This window comes from Cygnus atratus, chromosome 2 (genome assembly GCF_013377495.2).
Source record: "Cygnus atratus isolate AKBS03 ecotype Queensland, Australia chromosome 2, CAtr_DNAZoo_HiC_assembly, whole genome shotgun sequence".
Lineage (NCBI taxonomy): Eukaryota > Metazoa > Chordata > Aves > Anseriformes > Anatidae > Cygnus > Cygnus atratus.
Genome location: NC_066363.1, coordinates 34,687,010 through 34,714,107, shown reverse-complemented (window position 1 = coordinate 34,714,107; position 27,098 = coordinate 34,687,010). Strand labels below are relative to the sequence as shown.

At 41.8% G+C, this 27,098-nt stretch overlaps 1 protein-coding gene and 1 long non-coding RNA gene across 3 annotated transcripts in view; one reads left to right on the top strand and one right to left on the bottom strand.

Annotated features, from left to right (window-relative positions):
- LOC118255861 (uncharacterized) overlaps positions 1-22,115 on the bottom strand; it is a 35,750-nt gene extending 13,635 nt beyond the window's left edge. The window contains exons 1-3 of one of the 2 annotated variants that reach the window (XR_007707922.1): positions 22,014-22,115; positions 15,331-15,485; positions 14,609-14,703 (exon numbers count right to left, since the gene is read on the bottom strand). This is a non-coding gene — a long non-coding RNA (uncharacterized LOC118255861). The remainder of the gene's footprint in view (positions 1-14,608; positions 14,704-15,330; positions 15,486-22,013) is intronic. The other variant, XR_007707921.1, reaches the window with a different exon arrangement.
- The window catches only part of GSDME (gasdermin E), a 94,140-nt gene continuing 89,104 nt past the window's right edge, over positions 22,063-27,098 (top strand). Inside the window, 2 exon segments of the mRNA XM_050709255.1 lie at positions 22,063-22,194; positions 22,884-22,937. The gene's annotated coding sequence lies outside the window, so the exon portion shown is untranslated.

Genomic DNA, 27,098 nt, shown 5'->3' with positions numbered 1-27,098 from the left:
CGGGGCTTTGCTCCTCGCCTCGCCTCGCCCCGCCGCGGTGCTGCCCGTCCTCGCCAGCCCTCGGCGCTGGCCAGGAGCCCCCTGCTCCCGGTGCTGCCCCGGGCTCCTCTCGGGGCATCGCCCCCTGCGCCTCGCATCGCATCGGGGCGCGGCGCATCCCCGGGGCGCGGGCGGCGGGGATCAGCGGGGCAGCCGTGAGTACCGGGGCGGGCCCGGGTAGGCGGAGGGGCCGGCAGTGCCGGCAGTGCCCCTGCTGAGCCCCCTTTTCCTCGCTGAGGGGCTGAGGGAGTGGGGCCACAGTGGGGTCCAGAGCCCGCATCCGAGCCCTGCTGCCCCGTGTGCGCGGGCCGTCCGTCAGGTACCGCTGCGGCGGCTCGGGAAAAGCCAGGGTCTGCTCCGTGCTGCCAGCCCCGGCTGTTTTAAGGAAGGAAAAAAAACCAGAACCCAAACCGCAAACCGTAGAGGTTGAATCACTGCAAATCACGCGCGGTGCAGGAGTGTCGGAGGGGAAAGCGCAGCACTTGGGTGCCCGCTGCAGCTGCCTCAGTGCCGGGCTTGGTGAGGGCGGCACATGGCTGCGCGCCCACACGAAGCGCCTCATCCCTCAGGGCCGGCATCACCGTCTGCCCCGATCCCCAGGTGCGCAGCTGTGAGGTGCTGCGAGGCGAGCATCCCCAAAATACTCTAAGATCATCCAATCCAATCCCTCTGTCATGGCAGGGGGCATCTGTCACTACATCAGGTTGTTCAAAGCCCCTTCCAACCTACCTTTGAACACTTCCAGTGATGGGGAATCCACAACTTCTCTGGGAAACGTTCTAATGTCTCACTACTCTCACTGTAAAAGTATCTCCTTATATCCAGTCTAAATCAAACTCTTACAGTTCAAAAGCATGACAGCTTGTCTTGTCACTACAGACCCTCATAAGGCTCTGGGGGGAAACTCATTGCAACTTTCAGTACTTGAAAGGGGACTTATAAAAAAGATGGGGAGCAAAACTCTTTGCTCAATTGGATAATGACAGGACAAAGGGGAATGGTTTCAAACTAAAAGAGACAAGGAAAGGAATCACCTCCCTCGACCTGCTGGTCTCTCGTCTTCTCATGCAATGGATGATGTTCGCTTTCTGGGCTGCAAGTGCACACTGCCAGCTGATAGCCAGATCTTCGTCTTTTCGAGTACACCAGTACAAGTCCCTCTCAGCAGGCAGTCTCACAATCTATTCATCCCCAAATCTATATGGAGCGTGGGGCTTTCCATTACCTAGGTGCAGCACCTTGCACTTGGCCTTGCTGAATATCAGGAGTTTCTCATAAGTAAACTTGTCAAGTGTGTCTAGGTCCCTGTGGATGGCATTCCTTCCCACTTGCATGTCAACTGCACCACTCAGCCTGGTGTCAACTGAAAACTTTTGAGGGTGTACTTAATCTCACTCTCCATGTCGGTAATGATGGTATTAATAGTAGGTCCCTGCATGAACCCTAAGTGATATCACTCCTTACTGGTTTCCACTTGGTTATCAAAAACATTGAATATTACTCTCTGGATGAGGCCATTTATTCAGTTCTTTTCTCCCTCTAACAGTCAGTCCATCAAACCCGTATTCCTCCAGTTTAATGGTAGTATGTTGTAGGAGACCATATCAAAAGCCTTACAAAGTCCACGTAGACGGCATCGGTAGCTCTTCCCTTATCTGATGACGAACTTTAAAGAATGTAAGAAAACTAAGGAAATCTTTTAGATATATAAACATATGTATGCTTTTAATTCTATATCTATTTCTTGCTATAACATCAAGGAGTACACTTAAAATATATAATAGTTTGCTCAGTGCCAGCTGGCAAAATCCTTCCTCCATGGAGAGAGGAGAATTGAAACACAGGGCTGCTTTAGCCCACTGGAGAGCACAATTTTAGTACTCTGTTTCCCAAATTTCAACAAGCACAACCCATGCACAGGTCTTTGCTGGATGAACTCTTTGGCTGATGAGAATATTTCTTTCTCTGGAGACACAAGATTAAAGGCATGAGCTGCTCCATCCCCTTGATGTAAATTTATAGTAAGCTTTTCACTTTGTGAAGGGGTACACAAGGAAAGGGAGAGTTCGATGAGTGGTGCTTAAACTGCCTCTCCAAATCATATTAAGTAATGTTTACAAAGTCATCAAGTAAGAGTGCTAAAACAGCAGGCAACAGTCAACAGGAAATTCTAGGACTAATCCACTGAGCCGAACAGTTGGGAGTCACTGCTGCGCATGAAAGGATGCAGTAAGTTGCTTGTTATTTTTTTCTACTACTCAGGGTAGAAAGACTCTAAATGTCAGTCACTAAAAACAACATATGTCTTAGTATATTGCAGAAAGCTAATGTAAGTTAGGCACTCTAACACAGCTGAAGTTTTTGGAAAAAAATTACCAAAATGTCATTATTTTACCAAGAATAACTATAGAATGTATTAAGGTTTGTGAATGATGTAAAAATGTATTTTTTGCAGAAATACACAAGTAACAGAGACATTTTTCTTCCACTTCTTAATATACAGTTGTCAGAAGCTTAACAACTAAACCCAACTCCTTCACACAAAGGTAAGCAGGGACAACTATACTGCAGTTGGAAATGTGGGGTCAGAAGATCATTTGTGACTGGTTACACCAGGTTTTCAGATGTGTATCACAGATTTACAAAAGGAGTTCTGCAACAATTTCCCTTTGTTTATCTAAAAAATGCACCTTCGTGGGCATTATTTTACTCAGGAAGATAGTAAAATTCTGAGTTTTGCCTTCCTGCTAAGGAATTTTGTCAAAGGAAACAATTTTCTATGAGGCACTTCCCAGCCCAATTCTCCCTGTCATTAGGTAAATGTCTTTTAGACATTTTGGATTGGAAGATACAAGACAACAGCACCAGTCTGATTTCTCAAAAATCATGACTCAAACACCCAAAATGAAATTAGTTTTTGTTTAACACCCACAGATTTTAATGCATTATGGTTCTTTAACTCTCTTTTTGCCTCTAATCCTTTAATTTTGAAAGCTGTCAACTATTAGCTCATATGACATAGTAGGGGAAATCCACTCCATATGTAGAAAAAGCAAAAGCAGCAATCAGATCAGACAATAATCACAATAGCTGCCAAATATGACAATGAGCAAATTTAATGTATCCTCCATAAATTTTACTCCCTTTCTTAAAAGCTTTTTTTTTCCTTCTCCTACCTCCTGTGTTGTTAAATGCGTGTAATTTTTCATACAAAGGGTAATTGCCAACAACAAGGATAATTACAAATATCCACTCATTTCTGTGCCAAGTTTTTGATAATACAAGTGTAAAACAGGAAGGGCTCAAGCCATGAAGAGGTTCTCATTTTCCTTGAAAAGCCAAACAGTCCCCAGAGGTTAAGATTTCCTTGAGAATCAAAGCACGGATTTTGTTTTCATACTGACTTGAACCTTGCCTGTTGTAAGCTGCTGGAGTGCTAGCTGAATCTTTAAAAGACACATTAAATAGAGAGTTATGCTAACTTTTTTGGTAAGAAATTGCAGAAACGATAGTGAGCCAGAGTTCTTAGGCAAAGTAAATAATGGTGATAAAACATTTGATTGTAAGACAATGAAGCTTCAAGGTAACAGGAAACAAAATTTAAATATACATCTAAACTGATACCATGGATTTGGTTTAAAATGGAAGTTTTTGTAGTACTTCCTTCATTACATATATTCATGGATCCGTTTTAATGGGTTTTCTTTAGAACAATGCTGTAAGATGTAAAAAACTGTAAAAAAAAAAGGAAGAAAGTAAGCTTTTCTAAGGTACTAGTCCTTCTAAGAGCAACCCTTATGCATGTATTGTCCATTTGTTCCAGTCATAAGCCAGGTAAACATGCCAACAACATTTATCATATATAGGGTGTATTTTCAATCTTTGAGGTGGCATGTAAGAAAAAAATGAGGGTTGTGGTGGATATAGATTTAAACTTGAAAAGTGTTTTCTTGCCAGAGAGTCACAGACACACAGAACAGACTTGAAGAATGAGTCTGGCTTGAGTTGCAGATAAGCAGGAATGCAATTTTTCTGTTCATGAGCACTGTGATTTCATGGAAAAAAATAAATAAAATTGTCAATCACTATAATCTTCATTCAAAAGTGCTAATTCTGCTACATTTGTTTCTTGATATATTTTGACCTATAGTTTCATACTTTTGCAAATCTACCCAACTGTATAAAATTACAGGAAAGAGAAGCAATTGATTTAGTGCAAGACACTTAATATTTATCTGAACATACCAAACAAACAGAGGAAGATCAACGATTCCATACATTTCTCCATAAGGCAGATGGTCATTTTTTAAATATAAGGTCTTAAATATGTTGTTTATTTTGAAGAGGTAGAAAATATCAAATACTAAGAAAAAAATTCTAGATTAAAACAATCAGTTCGCTTACTTTTTAAAAAGACTTACTGTTGCAATTTTTAGGTTAATAAAAACAAATGAAGCTATGGAAGCACAGGATTTTGTGCTCTGTATACATATTACTTACTGGAAAAAGAGAGAGCTGCTTCATCTAGTCAGTGCTCAACCATTATATACAAAAGATCTCCTCCTCTTGCCCTGTTGGGGGCTATAAATCTGAAGATTCCCAGTGGAAAATGTTGGTGATTCCTGAATTTCTAGCATGCTTTTAGCCAGGTACACTTATACAGCCATCAGTCCACTGATGTAAGCTCAGAACTACTGCTTCCATAACGCTAGTAAGAAAGCTAATAGAAACCAAAGCATATTTGAGTCTTATTCACAGGCAGCAAAGGATCATGCTCAGATTTCAGCACCAACTGATAATGCGTTTTAGGAATTTAGGCCAGCCCAGAGACAGCTGAACTACTCATTGAACTGTGGAAGCCTACTTACAGTTTGAGTTACTAAGGCTTACGCTCATTTCTCAGCACAGCTACGAGAAGCTGTTGCTACTGTCTCCAATACAACTCATAAGGCATAAGTTAACTCAGAACTGACATTACCATCACACCTTGGAAAAGTAGTGTAAAGCTCCCTTTTCCCTCTAGTTGTTAACATTCAGTGCTATTTATTAAATATTTTATAAAAAGAAGTTAGGATATTTATACATTCAAACAATCATTGGAATAGAGTAGAGAAAACAAATGAATTATCATATCCTAAAGTAAGCACAATTCTGGAGATATGCACACTTGCACACATACAAACCCCCCACACATATATTATATGTGTGTGTGGGGGTTTGTATGTGTGCAAGTGTGCATATCTCCAGAATTGTGCTTACTTTAGGATATGATAATTCATTTGTTTTCTCTACTCTATTCCAATGATTGTTTGAATGTATAAATATCCTAACTTCTTTTTATAAAATATTTAATAAATAGCACTGAATGTTAACAACTAGAGGGAAAAGGGAGCTTTTACACTACTTTTCCAAGGTGTGATGGTAATGTCAGTTCTGAGTTAACTTATGCCTTATTGAGTTGTATTGGAGACAGTAGCAACAGCTTCTCGTAGCTGTGCTGAGAAATGAGCGTAAGCCTTAGTAACTCAAACTGTAAGTAGGCTTCCACAGTTCAATGAGTAGTTCAGCTGTCTCTGGGCTGGCCTAAATTCCTAAAAACGCATTATCAGTTGGTGCTGAAATCTGAGCATGATCCTTTGCTGCCTGTGAATAAGACTCAAATATGCTTTGGTTTCTATTAGCTTTCTTACTAGCGTTATGGAAGCAGTAGTTCTGAGCTTACATCAGTGGACTGATGGCTGTATAAGTGTACCTGGCTAAAAGCAGTGCTAGAAATTCAGGAATCACCAACATTTTCCACTGGGAATCTTCAGATTTATAGCCCCCAACAGGGCAAGAGGAGGAGATCTTTTGTATATAATGGTTGAGCACTGACTAGATGAAGCAGCTCTCTCTTTTTCCAGTAAGTAATATGTATACAGAGCACAAAATCCTGTGCTTCCATAGCTTCATTTGTTTTTATTAACCTAAAAATTGCAACAGTAAGTCTTTTTAAAAAGTAAGCGAACTGATTGTTTTAATCTAGAATTTTTTTCTTAGTATTTTGATATTTTCTACCTCTTCAAAAATAAACAACATATTTAAGACCTTATATTTAAAAAATGACCATCTGCCTTATGGAGAAATGTATGGAATCGTTGATCTTCCTCTGTTTGTTTGGTATGTTCAGATAAATATTAAGTGTCTTGCACTAAATCAATTGCTTCTCTTTCCTGTAATTTTATACAGTTGGGTAGATTTGCAAAAGTATGAAACTATAGGTCAAAATATATCAAGAAACAAATGTAGCAGAATTAGCACTTTTGAATGAAGATTATAGTGATTGACAATTTTATTTATTTTTTTCCATGAAATCACAGTGCTCATGAACAGAAAAATTGCATTCCTGCTTATCTGCAACTCAAGCCAGACTCATTCTTCAAGTCTGTTCTGTGTGTCTGTGACTCTCTGGCAAGAAAACACTTTTCAAGTTTAAATCTATATCCACCACAACCCTCATTTTTTTCTTACATGCCACCTCAAAGATTGAAAATACACCCTATATATGATAAATGTTGTTGGCATGTTTACCTGGCTTATGACTGGAACAAATGGACAATACATGCATAAGGGTTGCTCTTAGAAGGACTAGTACCTTAGAAAAGCTTACTTTCTTCCTTTTTTTTTTACAGTTTTTTACATCTTACAGCATTGTTCTAAAGAAAACCCATTAAAACGGATCCATGTAATATATGTAATGAAGGAAGTACTACAAAAACTTCCATTTTAAACCAAATCCATGGTATCAGTTTAGATGTATATTTAAATTTTGTTTCCTGTTACCTTGAAGCTTCATTGTCTTACAATCAAATGTTTTATCACCATTATTTACTTTGCCTAAGAACTCTGGCTCACTATCGTTTCTGCAATTTCTTACCAAAAAAGTTAGCATAACTCTCTATTTAATGTGTCTTTTAAAGATTCAGCTAGCACTCCAGCAGCTTACAACAAGGCAAGGTTCAAGTCAGTATGAAAACAAAATCCGTGCTTTGATTCTCAAGGAAATCTTAACCTCTGGGGACTGTTTGGCTTTTCAAGGAAAATGAGAACCTCTTCATGGCTTGAGCCCTTCCTGTTTTACACTTGTATTATCAAAACTTGGCACAGAAATGAGTGGATATTTGTAATTATCCTTGTTGTTGGCAATTACCCTTTGTATGAAAAATTACACGCATTTAACAACACAGGAGGTAGGAGAAGGAAAAAAAAAGCTTTTAAGAAAGGGAGTAAAATTTATGGAGGATACATTAAATTTGCTCATTGTCATATTTGGCAGCTATTGTGATTATTGTCTGATCTGATTGCTGCTTTTGCTTTTTCTACATATGGAGTGGATTTCCCCCTACTATGTCATATGAGCTAATAGTTGACAGCTTTCAAAATTAAAGGATTAGAGGCAAAAAGAGAGTTAAAGAACCATAATGCATTAAAATCTGTGGGTGTTAAACAAAAACTAATTTCATTTTGGGTGTTTGAGTCATGATTTTTGAGAAATCAGACTGGTGCTGTTGTCTTGTATCTTCCAATCCAAAATGTCTAAAAGACATTTACCTAATGACAGGGAGAATTGGGCTGGGAAGTGCCTATAGAAAATTGTTTCCTTTGACAAAATTCCCTTAGCAGGAAGGCAAAACTCAGAATTTTACTATCTTCCTGAGTAAAATAATGCCCACGAAGGTGCATTTTTTAGATAAACAAAGGGAAATTGTTGCAGAACTCCTTTTGTAAATCTGTGATACACATCTGAAAACCTGGTGTAACCAGTCACAAATGATCTTCTGACCCCACATTTCCAACTGCAGTATAGTTGTCCCTGCTTACCTTTGTGTGAAGGAGTTGGGTTTAGTTGTTAAGCTTCTGACAACTGTATATTAAGAAGTGGAAGAAAAATGTCTCTGTTACTTGTGTATTTCTGCAAAAAAATACATTTTTACATCATTCACAAACCTTAATACATTCTATAGTTATTCTTGGTAAAATAATGACATTTTGGTAATTTTTTTCCAAAAACTTCAGCTGTGTTAGAGTGCCTAACTTACATTAGCTTTCTGCAATATACTAAGACATATGTTGTTTTTAGTGACTGACATTTAGAGTCTTTCTACCCTGAGTAGTAGAAAGAAAATAACAAGCAACTTACTGCATCCTTTCATGCGCAGCAGTGACTCCCAAACTGTTCGGCTCAGTGGATTAGTCCTAGAATTTCCTGTTGACGTTGCCTGCTGTTTTAGCACTCTTACTTGATGACTTTGTAAACATTACTTAATATGATTTGGAGAGGCAGTTTAAGCACCACTCATCGAACTCTCCCTTTCCTTGTGTACCCCTTCACAAAGTGAAAAGCTTACTATAAATTTACATCAAGGGGATGGAGCAGCTCATGCCTTTGGGTGTTAAACCACTGACTCAGTTTTCAAATTAGACAGCAAAGAGAGAAAAAAAAAAGTCCAAGGAAATAGTAATCATAGAAATAGAAACCCACAGCTGTATTCTCAAATTTTCAGATTTGACACTGAGGTTCTGATTTTGGTGCAGAGATTTGGTGTTATGAAACAACAGGGTAACTTGTTTAGGATGCTACTCTTGGAAGGATAAAGTGCTGTTTAGACTGAGTGGAACTAGAGTGCACCACTACTCATTGCATCCCTTTTCTCATATTTGCTCTCTGATTTATGCTTTATGTGTTAGTTTGCCAGCATCAGTCTACCTTTTTTGGGTACTTTTTGAAATACAGATCCAGTCAAGTACTTAGGTTCTTCATACAGAGCCTAGAAAATCGCTGGTCCTTCTTTGAAGGACCTGAAGCTGGATTGCTGGCTTCTGTTAAAACCTGGCCCCTGGAGGAGGTGGTGGTGGTTGCAGATTCAGTCACCTTATTTTTTGGCACTTTACTGATTAAACTGTCCCTGAAGAGTTTCAGGCTGTTGAAGCCAGATCACTGGACAGAGAGGAACACAAATTCACAGGGCTGGACATCGGCTAGGGACAGCTTTGGGGTTGGGCAAAGGTTCAAAGCTGGTCTTAAATAAATGAAGACCCTGTCCCCCAATTTCCCTCAGCTGTTTACAGTGCTGTTAGGTTTTCTGTGTGGCCCCCTCATATCTTAAAGCCCTTATTCAGTGTCCCATTTTCTCTTTATTAAAAAAAATAATCCCAAAGAATAGTAAAACATCCCACCCTAACAGGATTTCAAATGACAAAATATGCCTAAAAGCTGTAGTTATAAATTCTTCCATAAACATCATGGTCTATTTCTGTACCTTTTCCTTGACTTTTTCACAGTTGTACTCTGGAGCCAGACCACAGCCTGGTAAGGGTGCTACAGAAATATCCAGCTACATCTGCTCAGCATATTCATCATTAACATTCTCGCATCTGCTTTGTGTAAATCTGTTCTATTGTGTCTCTAGATGATCAGCTTTGCAGAGCAGGACATTTTCAGTGTATCTTATTTTGTTCAATACAGCTTTTTTTGTACAGTACTCATACAACGGGGAGGGGGGTGGAGGCAAGCTGAAGAGTACAAAACCTGGCCTGCCATGCAGATATAATAGCGAAGGATGAAACCCCAACTTCTCCACATAACTGAATGCATCTTGCAAGAGCTGGAGTTGGGTGGTCCTATTCAAAGGAGTGAAGCTAAAATGGAAGGTTCTTTTGGTACTGTTTTCATTCATGGATTTTGCCTACTATAAATAAATTTCCCAGTGTTTACTAACTCATCCTTTCTATTTTCTAGCTACTGGTGGGTGCAACTTAACTCCAGCAGCTCTGTGAGTTGTTAAGAAATTGCAAATGTTATCTGGCTTATCTATTGAAGTTAGTAACTGTAACTTATCACCAAATACATTATTGAACTGCTCAGTTCTTAGGTACTGTTCTTGCCTGCAGCTTTTGAAAGCAATAAGAAAAATTTTCCACATAAATAGTCGCTGTATGTTAAAAAAAAATAAATAGGTGGTTCGTTTTTTTTATAGAAATTGTTGAATTTGGTTTACTGTTGTACAAAACAAAACTGTATTAAAGCTTATGGGAATGTTTTTGGAGATTGATCCACAAGAGATGATGAGCTCCCTTGAGCTTCCCTATCTTCGAGGTATTTGTGAGAATATTGGTACACCTGAGAATCAGGCAGTCTTGTATTTATGTTGAGTGTTTACTAGTTTTGGTATTGGAAAACATGCCACATGTATGAGGTATTACATATGCAAAGCTGCTAAATTTGAAATTGTTGTTTGTTTTGATAGGGCATTAGTGATTTCAGGATGAAGAAGGGTATCGTGTTAGAATTATCACTGACTTTCATATATTTGAGAAAACTGCTGTAGTCAGGATCATTCCTGTTTTCTGCATTCCTTACTGCAAAAATTTGTAATACTGTTGGAGCACCTTGACGTGCAATTTGATTTACTTCTTTGTCTCTGTAACCAATTCAGTTGGATGTTAATAAATCAAGACTTGCAAAAGGTCATAGAGCACCCTCAACTTTTCCCAGGGGTTGTAAGCATCTTTCTTCGAAGGTTGTTATTGATAGCTGAAACAAGTTTAGCTGCTGTAGTGATCTGTGGATTTTATACCTGCTAAAATGGCAACTATGAAAGCTTCCATCTGCTAGAAGTCTTATTTATCACTCCCACAATCTGTCTTAGAGTTAACTTTTGCAATTTTCCAGTTGGTCACTGGTACCCGGCACACACTGTATGGCACTGTCATTTGCTACTATGCCAGACACTGGAGCAGGGAAAGGGGTAAGCTGATGGAATTCATTTACGTTTCTAAGTTGGTTTCTTAAAAGCAATTTTTAGTAGACAGATGTGCAGCACAAATGTTGTGCTCTTAGAATGAAATGGAACCACAAACCGCATGTTCTCCATAAAACAACTTTTAAAAGCAAGGAAACATAGTATTTGCTGGATAAATAAATAGCTGGAAGAGAAACTATCACTGTGGTGTTTTCTCCCTCACAGAATGGTGTTCAGTACAACTCTGTCAATCACCTGTGGCCTCCCAGTCCCACCATATAAGATACAGTACAGATGGATTAGGGTCACGAAAAAATGTGGGAGTTACAATGAGTGTAAATTGCTGACCAACCTGTAATGCCAGACTGCAGCTCTGCAGCACTTCTCATACTCACGTGTAAAAAGGTTGGCGGGAGGAAGCATGGAGGTTCCAGGAAGAGCTGAGAAATTTGGATAAAAGAATCTGTTACCCCACAAAACATCTTCAGCTGTTGTATGTGGCAGGATAAGGAGAAAGGCCACAAGAAGTGAAGCTTTTTATAGTGGGCAAGAATCTCCTGTTCTGTGAAATCCAGCTGTTTTGATTGTATATTGAGCTTTTAACTTTAAAAACTTATCATGATGTCATTGGGAATCACTTCATTGCTGATTGATTTCAGAGATTTAATCTGCTCTAAGTAACTCTGCTTAGAGTAAATAGTCACTAGTGGAGTCCCCCAGGGCTCAGTACTGGGGCCAGTCCTCTTCAATATCTTTATCGATGATCTGGACAGGGGGATTGAGTGCACCCTCAGTAAGTTTGCAGACGACACCAAGTTAGGTGCGTGTGTCGATCTGCTCATGGGTAGGAAGGTCTCTGCAGGAGGATCTGGATAGGCCTGGAGCGATGGGCTGAGGTCAACTGTATGAAGTTCAACAAGGCCAAGTGCTGGGTCCTGCACCTGGGGCGTAAAAAACCCCAAGCAGCGCTACAGGCTGGGAGATGAGTGGTTGGAAAGCTGCCTGGCCGAGAAGGACCTGGGAGTATTGGTTGATAGTCGGCTGAATATGAGCCAGCAGTGTGCTCAGGTGGCCAAGAAGGCCAACAGCATCCTGGCTTGTATAAGAAGCAGCGTGGCCAGCAGGTCTAGGGAAGTGATTGTCCCCCTGTACTCGGCTCCGGTGAGGCCGCACCTCGAGTACTGCGTTCAGTTTTGGGCCCCTCGCTACAGGAAGGACATGGAGGTGCTCGAGCGAGTCCAGAGAAGGGCAACGAAGCTGGTGAGGGGTCTGGAGAACAAGTCTTACGAGGGGCAGCTGAGGGAGCTGGGGTTGATCAGCCTGGAGAAGAGGAGGCTCAGGGGTGACCTTATCGCACTCTACAGGTACCTTAAAGGGGGCTGTAGCGAGGTGGGGGTTGGTCTATTCTCCCACGTGCCTGGTGACAGGACGAGGGGGAACGGGCTAAAGTTGCGCCAGGGGAGGTTTAGGCTGGATATCAGGAAGAACTTCTTTACTGAAAGGGTTGTTATGCATTGGAAAGGGCTGCCCAGGGAAGTGGTTGAGTCGCCATCCCTGGAGGGTCTTTAAGAGACGTTTAGATGTTGAGCTTAGTGATATGGTTTAGTGGAGGACTTGTTAGTATTAGGTAAGAGGTTGGACTGGGTGATCTTGGAGGTCTCTTCCAACCTAGACGATTCTGTGATTCTGTGATTCTGTAAATCTGCTCTAAAGCAGCTAACATTTAGTTCACTGGGAAAAAATAAAGCAGTTTACAGTAGTAGTGAATATTTTTTTCATAACTATATAAAGGGAGAGGAAGATGGCAAGGGATCCTTGTTATTGTTGCCCTGATCATGAACACTGAGGGCAATAGGAACTTCTCTCACAGAGACATGGATATGGGGTGAATTTATCATGATTGCCCCTGGAGCTACTATCATGCCAAGTTCCCACCTTGCGGTCAGTGCTAAAATAAAATATGCTCTCTACTCTATAGAAGTGTAAGGTGAATGTGGCTCATGTAGACCTTGCATTCAATTTGTGTTTAATCTCAGTTGTCTGTTCATTTACAGTAATCTCTGTTTTAAAGTCAATGCTTACTGCAAAATGATTCAAACCACCATAGCATGAGGAAAAACAGTGACAGCTGAGCAAAGCTTGCTCTGCTTAGTAACTGTCACATCTTGGCTTCTTCCTTTTTCAATGCCTCTGTTACATTTCTTTCATCTTGCAAGCATTGCTCTCCATGCTCAGATTGTTGATTTTTAACTTAGATACCCCTTCTAGCGCAGCAGATGCATAAAAAGTTGTAGGGTTAGTCTATTTTTTTAAGGGGTTAAAAGCTGTCCAGATACAAATTTCTGCTGTCTACTTACAAATCTGTATATTTGCTTGCTTTGTACCATGGGATATATTTCAAATTGCTATGTGTAAACCCTCATTTGAGGTAAATCAACATTGCTCTACTGAGCTGAGTATAACTGAGGCTTAAAGTTAACTTAGAATTTGACTCTGTGGATTTATTGATGTAAGTTTTTATAGGCTCTTGGAACAATAATAAATTCCTGGAAGACAAGATGTTGTGTATGAATGCATCAGCTGAGGTTCCTGTCTCTAATTTCATAGACTTCGGGAATTACTTGGCTTTCTCTGTTAGGGCACTATTTCTCTTTTTAGGATTTTGTTTGAGCTATGTTTCAATTGCTATTTAACAAGACCAGATGTTAGAATTTGAAAATAATTTTTTTTGCATAGTTAACATTGTTTTCCTTTATAAAGAATTTATTTAATAAAAACTTGATTTCCTAAATTACAAATTTCCCCTTTTTTACACATGTAAAAGAAAAGATGCCTTGATAAAGGCTGCAGTAAAACTACTTTGAATTATTGCAGTACAAGCCTTGAGAAATCTTTTCCTTCTGAGGTTTTATGAGGGTATGTCTGCAATGCCTTGATTGCTGCCTAGAGCAAGGAAGATTATGTAGGTTTATCAATAGATGAGAACCTGTCTAAAAGCTGAGAGAGATTTACTGTTTTGTTTACTCTAATGTTTGCTATCATCTCAGCCATTGTCAAACTGAAGATGGAGCGAAGTCAAGAGATCATCCTACTTGTATTCACTGTTTGCTACTTGCACTTCAGTCCGTGAAACAAATCTTGTGAAAACAACTAGAGCCATATAATAGCTAAACAGGTTAGGGGGATGGGAAAATCAACTTTCTTAGGAAGTTCAAAAGTAGTGCACCAAATTCTAAAGTCCTTTTGTAGGAGAAATATCTACTGAGAACTTTGCCAGAAAAAGAGCACTGACAGTAGGTCAGTTAGGGCAAGCTTGACTTTTTCGGAGTTCTCTAGGTACCAAAAGGTGGTGAGCCTAGCCCATCCTTAACCTGTTCCCTTTCCTTGTTTTGGGGGAGAGTAATACTTCAGCCAAAGCTGGTGGAGGGTAGAGAACTCGATGATATTATATTCTTAACTTTGGGGAAATCAGAAACTGGAAAAGATATCCAGATGTGCTGCATCACAAAAAAGGCTACAGTAGGAGCTCCACTGTATTTTATCTAGCCACAGAGCTTCCTAAACTGATGCTCGTGTGAATGTTTTCCTCTCTAACACTGTCCAACATAGATACCAACAGGAATTATTTTGTTTGAAATGATGGTGGGAAGGAATGAGAGGGAAGAGTACGTATTGTTGAAATAAGTTTCTCGGTATTGAAGTTTGCAGTCATATGGTCTTAGGGAAAAGAATAAGAGCAGCTCACATGTTTCCAGCACTGTTTACTCATTGTTTCCTTTTGTACTCACACTTGCTTGCAGGATACAGCTGGTCTTCCTTCTCTCTTTCAAGTTGCATTGCTCACACTGTGGTATATTGGCACTGGTGAGGCTGGAGAGTAACTCTGGAAGAACCAAGTAAAACTTAGGTGACTACAAACAATTCTGTAGCAAGAAGTGCATTCCTGTCTCCCAGTTGCAAAGAGGAAGGCTCTGGGAATAAGAAAGTCATCCACCCAAGGTTACTTCCACCACCCTGTACAGATGCTATCACCCAAAGCAACGTGTCATTCAGACAAACAGGGGCAGCACAAGGAGCAAGGGCACCGGTCTCATTTCCATGGCAGAGCACAGAAAATACATTTTCAATTGTGAGAGAACAGATCTGCACATTGTCTTGTAGGTGATTTTTTTTTCCAGCATAATGACTACCTGGTCTATACATGTAATTGTGATATAACAAATAGCATCGATATCCACACAATTAGCAGCCCACACATTTTTGAGCTGCTTGCCAGCCCTCATTCCTTGTTTTGAAAAGAACTGTTTTCTTCTTGCCCTGCTTCATTTTAGAGCAGGAAAATGAGTATGTTCTTCCCCGACCATATGAATTATCATCCCTGTACAAAACGGGGTATGTTTTTTTTCCTTTCGTCCTCCCTTGCCATGTGCATTTCTACAGCAGATGATGCAGACGGTCCCTGGCAGCTCCTGCTGCAGATGCCCTGGGAAGCCCAGGAGCCCCAGCTCACCCTGCAGTGGCAGCAGCACAGCCTCACAGCTCCTCAGGACATTCTGGTTTCTTTGCCATTTGCAGTCGTCTCCTCAGTGCATCTGCTTCTTATGTGAGCCATGGCCTGCTTCAGAGCTCTCAAAACCAATTTCTCTGTTTCCATCTCAGTAGGTACTGAAAAAAATGCATTTACTTTATTCTTCTGGAAAGACTCCTTTCAATTTGCACTGGAACAGGAATTCCAGTCATAGTTCAGTTCTGAAAGAGAGACTGAGCTGACAACAAAGGAACCTCAAAAACAAACGAAAGGGAGACACAAAAATTTGCTTTAAATCACAATAAAGCTATTGCTAGAAATGTTGCAGGAGATAAAAACACCCATCTGGTGTTATTCAATGAAATATTAATGTTAGCTTCTGAACATTTTGCAAGGTTTGACTACGGCTGTGCTCCAGTTCTGTATCAATGGAACACAAACACCAGCCGGCCTGCTGCCTTGTGAGGAACTGCAGTCCTCTGCAGGGTTCTCTGGAAAATGCTGTGCAAATAATTTGCTCCCACAGTTGGATAAGTGTGAAGGTGCTTGTGCACACACATTGTTTCGGAGCATGTAAGAGCACTTGTGTCAACCGGGAGAAAAGCTGGGCGTTGATCAAGGATATTTCTTCGTTACAGTCAACTTTGCTCTCTACAGGCAACTTCAGTCATAGGCTCTTCCCCATGGATCCCTTAACTCCTCTTGGTTTGCCAATTTTGTCCTACACTGTCTATGTTTTCTTTAGACATGCATTCCTTAGTTCCTCCACCCCCTGTAGCCTTAAGGTTGCCTATAAGTAACAAAATCAGTATGGACTGCACTAATTTTAGGATCATATTTTTATTGACCTGAAAATGTACCAGTAGAACAATGAGTTGAGGTATAATTTATTAAATCAATGCGTATTATGCAATCACTTACAGTCAGCTGTACCTAGCTGCCATTCCTACTAAGTGCTGTGCAACCGTCCTTTAAATAGTGCAATGTGCTGTACAGTTGTATTTCAAAGAACCCTGCCAAAATGCTTACACTCTGTAAGGTCTATGTGCAGTGATAAAAAGATGAAGGGCTTCATTTTTTGGAGGCTCAATGACAGGTATCCTCTATTTGCAACATTTTTTAGAAGAAATTCTAATATTTTTTACTTTAATACAATTGGCCATTTGACTTTATAGGTCCTCTTCCAACTGCTCAGAAAACAAAGATGTAAAAAAAGGAAGAAAATTAAGAAACATAGAGATAATTTTAAGATTAATTAAATTAAGGAACATTAAAATAATTTCAGATTTCATTTCTCACGTCTTTCTTAGACTTTTCTAGTTTAATGTAGAATAATAAGCTCTTAAAAGAACTGTATTATATAGGAACTATATAAATTAGGAATATATAGGAATAAATAGGAATTATAAAGAACTGTTTATATAGGACTTACATAAAAATTTGGGGCTTTTACACAACAGCTTAATAGCCATTCCTTTTGGTTAGTTTATGATGAAGTTCTGCTGCTGAATAGCTTGAACAATACAACAGCCAGATGGTCTTCAATAAAACATTAATGAGGCCAGATGGTTCATAATAAACTATTATGGAAAAAGAATTTTGAGACACGCAAAAAATGTTATCTATCCCTATATCTTCATTTACAATTATCATAAAAGAAACAAAGTTCTGTGGCTGCCATCTAATCTACATTTTAAAGTTAGGAGCACTTAGTTTGTGCAGCTTCATGCAAACTGCCTTCCATGTTATTGTTGGAGGCATCACTAGATGATTCCTTAAGTAACCACAACCTGTTAGACATGATCCTAAGCCTAACTTTTCTAACAATTTCCTAAAATTATGGGAAAATCATCAAATGATCACAAGGTTTTCACAGGATGATCTTTACAGAGTTACAGCCACCCTAAAATACATAGCAGAGATATCATAGCAGAGATAAGGAGCTTTTTCAGAGACACAGGCGAGTCCTATGCCAGAAGATAAAGGTAAGATAAGGTAAAACCTGGAGCACCTTCCCTATGAGGAAAGGCTGAGAGACCTGGGTCTGTTCAGCCTGGAGAAAAGAAGACTGAGAGGGGATCTCATCAATGTGTATAAATACCTGAGGTGCGGGAGACACAGGGATTTGGCCAACCCCTTTTCAGTGGTTTGTGGGGACAGGACAAGGGGCAATGGCCACAAAATGGATCACAGGAAGTTCCGCACCAACATGCGAAGGAACTTCTTCACGGTGAGGGTGACGGAGCACTGGAACAGGCAGCCCAGGGAGGTTGTGGAGTCTCCTTCTCTGGAGATATTCAAGGCCCGTCTGGACTGCCTACCTGGGCAGCCTGCTCTAAGGAACCTGCTTTGGCAGGGGGGTTGGACCCTGATGATCTCTCAAGGTCCCTTCCAACCCCTACAGTTCTGTGATTCTGTGAAATGTAGTACCATTTCCCTCTATGCTGACAACAATACTCCACACACCGAGAGCTGAGTTACACTGAACATGTCTGTCTGTCTCATTCTTCTGCACGTCCCAGTGTGGCACTCTCCAGTTGCTCCTTTCATGGCACTAAAAGTGCCATTATCAAACCCCTTTTTCCTCATACTGTTCCATAAGAGCAGCAGAGATGCACCTGACAATGAAACAGATCACCTCTAAATTGTGGCCAAACTCATCTCCTGGGCAAAATCTTCAAATGTTTAAAGATGCTACCTTCCCACTGTCTTCCTGAAGAGCTTAATGGGCAGAAGCTCACATAAAGGGGTGGAGAAATGCAGCAGAAAGGCTTTCTGGCTACTTGGAGCTCTCACAGTCCCTTCTGGCTTACTGTGCCCTCCCATTTAGGGTCTCCACTAAGCACGATTCAGTAACTTACTGTTTGTTAAGCCTGCCACTGAGTGCTGGCGCTTTGGAAGGGGCTGATGACAGACGTACCAGCAGGACAGCAAGAAGGCTGATGTTTGCAGCAAGAAACGTCTCTCAGCACCAAATAGTATAGGTGAAAACTAAAGAACATCCCACCAAAACAGCAGATGAGTTGTAATGTAAAATACGAATGAGGCTGGTTAGTTGATTTGAAACAAACAAACCTGTTCAGATTTTTGTTCCTGCAAAAGGAAATGAACAGGAAAAAAATGAGTTCATTCTCTTCATGGTGATTTGGCTTATGATGCTGGACACCTTTAAAAAGATTTGCGTCACCAAGTATCCTTGTTTTTTTTTTGTAAATGGAACCGCAAATAATTTCACACTTCCTTTTGTGCATTTTCTCCATAGAACTGAAGCCAACAGGCCCTTTTGCAGCCAGTACGAGGGGTTAAATAAAGCCTGGCATGCAACAACAGAGAGCTCTGGACAACTTCCTGACATTTCAATAGAGAGGCTGAATTTTAGTATGCAATCTCTTGCTGCTGCAGCCTAAAACAACTCCATGATGGCTACAAGGACCATTAGATGGACAATATACCATTAGTATGGCTCTTAATGCCAACCCTGTGAAAGCATTTTAAAAAGTTTTTAAGATGAAGAGACAAAAAACAACCGTTTAAGAAATTCCCCTTTGCAGATAATTTTGGACATATACGCTGTGCTAATGTCAATGACTGGAAAATATAAGAACCGATTATGCCATTACACCAAAAAGAAGTAAATCTAATAAATAGTGCTTATAGGGTGCAAAGACTTCTGTAACTGGTAGGAATAACCATTTTGCAATGCTGACATCTGGTGGTGCTCAATGATTTCTTTTCTTAGTATCATGTCTGAGGAATTTCACAGAGGTATTTAAAGAGCATGCAACTATTCTGCTTTTTTTTCCTTTCAGCCTACTATCTGTTGTGTCATATGGGTGACTACTTACAGGTGATGCATATTCATTTTTTAAAATGTGGCTGTGAAGTTCTTGTGTAATTTGTCTGTCCCACATCACTTACTTAAATAAGATAGCCAAATCTTGTCCGTTGCCAAAGGCAGTTTGTCACACAGGCAAAATTTTGTTTTTCTCCTTCTGCACATTCTACAAGAGGATCTTCTAAAGCAGTAGCAATGCACAAGGATCTTCTAATGCAGAAGTGATGCACTTCATGTTGTGGCTCTAGAGATTCAGTGTGTGGCTGACAGATCCCAGTGCAGACCACACTCAACACCTTGTATTTCTCTGATACTACATTCTCCCTGCTGACTTCCCAGTTAGTCATGAAATAACTGTGTGCTGCAAGTTTTGGCTGTGCAGTATACCTGAAGAGCATTTTCATGAAGACTGAATGCTCAAGGCATGTGTTCAATTCTAAATGTGTCCCATTTGCAGCCAGTTTTGATATCAGCCTTTGAAACCTTTAGGTTAATTGCTGCATGGCCCCAAAACTGTCTGTTAATGCCCAGAGCAGGTTCTGTCTCTTCTAATTAATGTGAAGCATCTTAAAACTAGCTTATGCTGGCTTGTGTCTATCTTGAAAAGATGGAAATTTCCTTGGTGCAGGTGCCCCTTATTTGGTGCACACCAAACCACCAGTAACGTCCTTAAACTGACTGGCAAGTTTCACTATTTTCGTCTCCTCCCCTTCCAGAGAACATTTCCATGGTAATGTGTTTCAGTGCCACTTCCTGGCTTGATTTCTCAAAATCTGCTTTAGCAGACACTTGCATTGGAAATGAATGACACGTTGCCACTCCACGGGTAAGCACGTGATTGCTGATGAAATGTGCTGTTACTAGCCACTGGAGGAGATTATGACTGGAGCTAGTGATTCTGCAACTTGGTGGTGATCCTAGAAAGAGGACTTGTAGGTGCTTTTTCTCACGATGAGGCTCTAAGCATGGGTTTATTTTTTTTTCTATTAGCCCATAAAAAAAATAAATTATCACATATGCAGCTACTTAGTAACATTCAGGTTATTTGCTCTGTGAGCAGGTGCAGCCTAAGAAGAGAAATCTATTTATCATTGATTCGCTGAGGGTGTCACTTAGGAGAATCAGAAAGGGATGACAGACTAATATCTGCTAAAATTAGCTGGAAGTTTTGGATGATGTATGTAGTTAACAGAATGGAAGACATGGGTACTACTTGCCCAATATACATTAACTGTTACCTCTTGCTCAGGACTGTTCATTTAAGGGCATCCAGCATTCAACTTTTCTTCTAAAGGCCAGGCTTTACTCCAGTTAAGATCTGGTGCTTCAACATTTGTGACCATCCCCCACAGACCCAAATGCTCTCTCTTTGACCTGAAAGTGAAGAACCTGGCTTGTGGCATGGTTCATTTGAAAAATATTTCCTTGATGCTCAGTAAATATCTTGAAGAATTACTCCTTATGTTTCCATGGACTCATCAATTTCTCCCTGGACCAGTCCTATCATAAGCACTGAGTTTTATTATTCTGGTGTTGCTTTGCTTTCAAAGAGGTGAGCTATATTCACTGAGCTCACTGTATTACACTACACTTCATAAACCCGTCTACCACACTCCATTGACTGCATTCCTCATCTTCCAGTGCTGTTCAAGGCTTGAACCAGACTGAGAACCAGAAAACTTGTCTTGGGAACTCCCATTTGGACTGGGGCTTGGACTGGACTCCAGCCATGCCAACAGCACTGACCCCACCGTTGCACATCTGCAGCCGCACACACGGCAGGGGCATTGCCTCCAGCAGATTTCATACACAAGGTGTTGATCCTCTGACCGTCAGCAGTCCCAGTCAGGTTTGAGAGGATGTCTCAGGAATTTTGTATGTAATTATGTCATAAAATGCCATCATCTGGCAGTTCTCAGGGAAGAGCTGCCTGTGCTACATGACTGGAAGTAACCTAGCAAAATGAACCGTCCCCTCCCCTGGCTGAGCTGACAGGAAAATCCAAGCCCTCCACCTAAGCCCCCCTCAGGGCCATGCCACCACACGGGGGTCCCTGCCGCACACACACCCACCCCCGGCACCAGGGCTCAGCGGGCAGCGCCCGCCATGACCGGCAGCCCAGACCCCAGTGCAGCTGCCCTTCAACCCCTGAGGAAGGTGAGGGGCACGGGCAGCCAGGAGGAAGGCGATGGAGCCAGGGAGTCCCTGGAAGCCGCCCTGGGGCTACGCTAGCGGACAGCAACAGCGCCCCTCACCCCGCCGGGCCCAACCTCCATATGCTGGGCGGCGGCCGCTGAGCCACAAAATGGCGGCGGCGCTCGGGTCCCGCCTCACCCCGCGTCCCGGGGCGCCGGCACCCGGGCGGGGCTTTGCTCCTCGCCTCGGCCTCGCCCCGCCGCGGTGCTGCCCGTCCTCGCCAGCCCTCGGCGCTGGCCAGGAGCCCCCTGCTCCCGGTGCTGCCCCGGGCTCCTCTCGGGGCATCGCCCCCTGCGCCTCGCATCGCATCGGGGCGCGGCGCATCCCCGGGGCGCGGCGGCGGGGATCAGCGGGGCAGCCGTGAGTACCGGGGCGGGCCCGGGTAGGCGGAGGGGCCGGCAGTGCCGGCAGTGCCTCTGCTGAGCCCCCTTTTCCTCGCTGAGGGGCTGAGGGAGTGGGGCCACAGTGGGGTCCAGAGCCCGCATCCGAGCCCTGCTGCCCCGTGTGCGCGGGCCGTCCCTGTCAGGTACCGCTGCGGCGGCCTCGGGGAAAAGCCAGGGTCTGGTTTCCCTTCCGTGCCTGCCCGTATGCCACCCGGCTGTTTTAAGGAAGGAAAAAAAAACAGAACCCAAACCGTAGAGGTTGAATCACTGCAAATCACGCGCGGTGCAGGAGCGTCGGAGGGGAAGCGCAGCACTTGGGTGCCCGCTGCAGCTGCCTCAGTGCCGGGCTTGGTGAGGGCGGCACATGGCTGCGCGCCCACACGAAGCGCCTCATCCCTCAGGGCCGGCATCACCGTCTGCCCCGATCCCCAGGTGCGCAGCTGTGAGGTGCTGCGAGGCGAGCATCCCCAAAATGGGACCTGGTGGGATGGTGGCAGCCGGCCTCGGGGTGAGGGCACCATGGCCCTTGTGTCAGGGCAAGTTAAACCCGGGGGGGTTTGTGTGGCACCAAGTCATCTGAGGCACGTGCTGGAAGATCCTCAAGGCTCAGAAGAGAGAGCTTGTGAGCTTTTGTGGGCTTTTTGTTTAAATATAACTTATCTAGAAAGCAGGCAAAAATAACTTTAAGGTTTCGTAATAAAATACATGTACTGCTTGCCAATCTCTTACTGACTTCAGGAGCCTTTCAGGACAAGCTCTGACTTGGTTAGAATTCAGAGGGTGACACATGGTAAAGTTAAAGTCTGGCAGCTCTTCTGACTGCATGCCTGCTGCTTGGTCCTCTTCGGACTGCAAGAGTTGTCCTTAGCATGCCTTTACGACAAAATGTGACCTATTTGGTAGTCCAGTTGTCACTCGCTTCCCAAGTTGCCTGTGCACTGTGGTGTTCTGGGTAACCTTACACTGAATGGAAAAAAGGTGTTGGTTTGGGGGGTTTTATTGGTATGTTTTGTAAAGTGCATGTGTATACAGAATGTCAGAAATATTGGGCAGCTGTTCATAACTTGCTCTTCTGTGTTGACAAAGGTAAAATCTGATTATTCATTAAATGTTTTTTTCAGATCTAATGATCTACTATATTGAGTTACGGAGCTGTGGTAAATGAAAGAAGCAGGGTAAGGTTTGTTTCTTTAAATAATCAGTAAAGTTGCTGTAAATATCTTTACATGATCTCATCCTGTTCCTTGAATAATCTGCCCATAGCCCAGGTTCAGGCTAATTCAAAATTTTTCGGTAGGCGAGAAAGCTACTCCTCCATCCTTTTCTGCTTTCACACCTAGCTATCAATCTGCAAGAGTGAATTCACTCTGACAAGCTTTTCCTACCAGCTTTGATACCTTCCTTTTTAATTCTGCCAAACCAAGCATGGTTCTGACAAAGCTTTTCAGAGCAAGAAACAGCAAAAGGAGAGTTTTCTTAATGCTGTGTCTGTAACCACTCTGTGCTCACTTGGTCAGGATGCCCTCGATCGTGGTAGTTGTATTAACTCTCAGTAGTGTGTCATTTTGTGAATGAGTGAAACAAGATACTCGGGTGCATTTTAGAGTGAATGTTAAAGGCACTATACCCAAAGAAATATAATTTGGATAGAATATTATTACTTTGCAGGTACTGCTGCACCAGCAAACAGACTCATTGCAAAGACATTCCCAATGCAGCAAAGTGTAGGAGACGTTGATATTGTCATCCTGATGCTAAAGACAGTACCAGCTATCCTACCTGGTGAGCCTCTGCAGTTTTCATAAGCACTCTGTGGTCTTTCTCAGATGTCCTTTTTGTCCACCAAAAGCCTGGTAACTGCGAGCGAAGTCAAACCACCATGAATCAGAAAAGGAGCTTTATAGAATGGTGTCATTGGTTGTTCTCGTGAGATTTAGTGAGTGTGTAACAGAAAGACAAATCACGAGAACTGTGGTGTGTTTTTTTCCTTCTCCAATATCTCTTCTCATAAGCTCCTTAGGATCGGTGGGCCTTTTTCATTGAAGACAGTATGCCCACATGAGTCCATTGTGTCGAAATGGGATCAGAATGAATGAGCAATCAATCACTTAAAGCACAGAAATGCTTGAAGAAAGGGAACAGTGGCTAATGCAGGGCAAATTGCCATGATGGTCCCCTCCATTACAGATCAGTCATCTGGTTAGTTGTGAAATATAAAGTCATCTAAAAGAAGTCCCCAAACCCTCCACCCTCACTGTTTTCTTTTTCTTTTTTTCTTTTTTCTCTGCTGCAGTAGAGCTACATTGCTTAGTAAAACCACATTACACTGAGATTAAAACGGGGGAAACTTATGGAGAATAAATTTAAGAATGCAAAAATCAAACTCAGTTTAGAGCCTAGGAAAAGGTAAGGGAAAAAGAAAGTCAGTGGAAATACTCCCAGTATGTATAGCTGGGACTGTGCTGCGAGTTTGTTGTAGCCTCAGTTTATTATGAAAGCCTCAGAAGACTTGAGTAAAATGTTAGGAGACTTTGACATTGTTCAGATCCTTTCCCTCGAAATGTTGTTGGGAAATGCCCTTTACTTGTTTACGTGGAGAACTAAGAGTGGGCAATGGGGGTTTCATAGGAACCTCAACATGAATTGGTAAATACTGTATGAAATATTATCTGAAATGGGATTTAGGGAAAGCTAAGCTTCTATGTGCAGAGAAGGGTTTTCTTCTCTCCTCCAACTGATACTAAAACATGAAGCCTGTATTCCAGCTGACTTGCGGAAAACGGATGCAGGAAAACAGGACTCCACAATCAGTAAGATTGTAAAGTAGGTATGTTTATTCAGCGCTGGGGAGCACGGGGGGTAGTCCCACCAAAGTCGTGCGCGCCTGACGCGGCAACTTGCCTTGGTTATATGCAGTGAAGAGTTGAAGTTTCACAATACGCCTATACATATTCATAACCTGTCCCCGCTTCGTATTAAAATTAGTTCCAAGGAGTCATTTCCATGAACTCCTCCCATCTGCGCTTGCGCAGTGTATTCTGGTGGTGGTCGTCGGGGGTCGTGGGGATGAAGATTGATGACTTTTCCTCGTCACCACTAGTTGACCTCTTGTCTTTGCACAGACTCAGTTGCTCCTTGGCTCTTGTCCATCTGCAGGACCAGTTTCTCCCAGTTTCTTAAGACAGATTCACTCTCTTATTAGGGGACTGACCTTGGTAAGGGGCCCAAGGCTTCTTGCTTTAGTTAATTTGCACAATGCACCATAGTTAGCAAAGACACTAAGTAGCATCCTAGTTTAATGCCGTCAGCGCTCTGTCTCTACTTGATAAGATTCTCCTAACTCCCTCTCTCACTTCCTTTATAAAGCTGGATGTGTATAGTAGCACTGGGCTGACCTGCTTTGTTCTGTTCATTGCTATGTATGTGTGACATTCTTCCTCCTAAACACCTCTAAATTAAACAGCCCTAATCTTTACAGCATCTCAGTGCAAAGGAGTATCTTTGTCTCTGACCGTTTCTGATGGTTTTTATTGATCATTTCTGTATTTCTCCAATTTTTGTTAACGTTTCTGAGTAACTGACAGGATCTAACTGTGCTAGTGTGAACGGAATGACGACACGGACTCCAAGATAGTCGAGAAATTGAGACCCTTTGTTGTCCCAATGCCAGATCTTATATAGTTTTTCCAAGCCCCTACAGGCGCTGCACGTTGCTGGCAAACATAGTTACAGACTTCTGATTGCTGCATTCCTTTTGATCACACATAGCCCTCTGTAGGCCCGTCAGAGCCTAACAGCTCCTTCTTATTGGTTCCCACTTTCTCTTATTCTAGCCTGGTTACCACTCTATGCCTCTGAGTAACCTTCTTCTTAACCCTTAGTGCACCGCTGTATCAATCAGCTCCAGTTTGTCACCGAACGGGTCACCCATAATTCTCCCTTTTTTTGTTTCTACAAGCCAAATTGTGTGCAATGAACAATTAATCATTTTTTGCAAACATTGCAATAGACATGGTGTAACTATTCTCATTGCAGTAAACGCGATAAACAAAATAATCATTATCTTTTACTTTCTCAAGTACTTAAATTTCTTGCTACAGGACTACAGCATCAAGCAAGGAAAGGACAGCTGAACCACATTAAGGGTTGTGTTTTTTTTTTAAGCTACAAATTAGTTAATCAAGGAACTGACTAGGTCTATGCAGAGTTAGGTTTTAAAGTGTGCTAAAAGAACTTGAACTCTTTCATTAAGACTGTGCTTGAACAACGCACAGATTAACCCCCCATAAAGCCAAATATTCCAACTCTATACATAAGAGGGTGTTTTTTAAAAAGTTCTACACACTCCCAAAGTTATTTTAAAATTGATTTAAATGCTTTACCTTGCAGCTCTGCTATGGCACAAGACAGCACATGTGAAATTTAAGGCTAATTTTTGTGTGCATACATGTAAAAGCTGGTCTTAGAACAAGAGCTGTTGTATTTACTTAATTCTGAGTCTTTAGTGTGGATTCACATTAAAGTAGAGCTGCCACAGCAATCAACAGAATCACAGACTTCCTTCACCTGAATGATCCCATCTTCTGTGAATCCAGTCATACCAGTTTTAAACAACCTATTAAAGCAGTATATCTTAGACTTCAGCTTTCTCTGCAACTGTTTCAGAAGAAATTAATATCCACAAAACCTAGAAAAGAACCATCAACTGGTCATATTACACAAATTTGATGGACAAACCCACTCATTTTAAAACCTTCTCCCCCTCAACAACTTCTTCAGTGTAAATCAGAGCTGTTACTTGGAAACAGAGCTCTTTAGTCCCATCTGCACACATCTATCTATTTTAATGGGAAGAAAGATAGCAAATCAAATTCTGCTCATTTACTAGTTTAACAGATCTAATATTTTAATACCTCCTGGTACATTTTTCGTTTGCTGAACTTTTGCATAATGTTTTAAAGAGGGGCTCAATTCACCCTGAATGCAGGACTTGTATAGGCCAGTGTGATTTACACTTACTTGCTCAGTAAAGTTTATTGCTATAGGACAGTTATTTACGTGGGACTTACCGGAAGCACAAATTTATGATATCAACAAAAAAGTACACCACATACTGACACTGCTTTTTAGATACTCTTCAGTTTTAAAATTTTCAAACACGTTAACTTGTCTTATTTTGTTTAGGGCTGAGGCTGTTCAGCAAGGTCACATAATTTGAGACTGCTGAAATACTTCAGCAATCCTTTGGTCCCAGTAGCTGTAAAACAGCCCAGTAAAAAGAAACTTCCCTACTAAAAAAAGTGTGTGTGGGGAAAGGGGGGAGAGAACTGTCACCA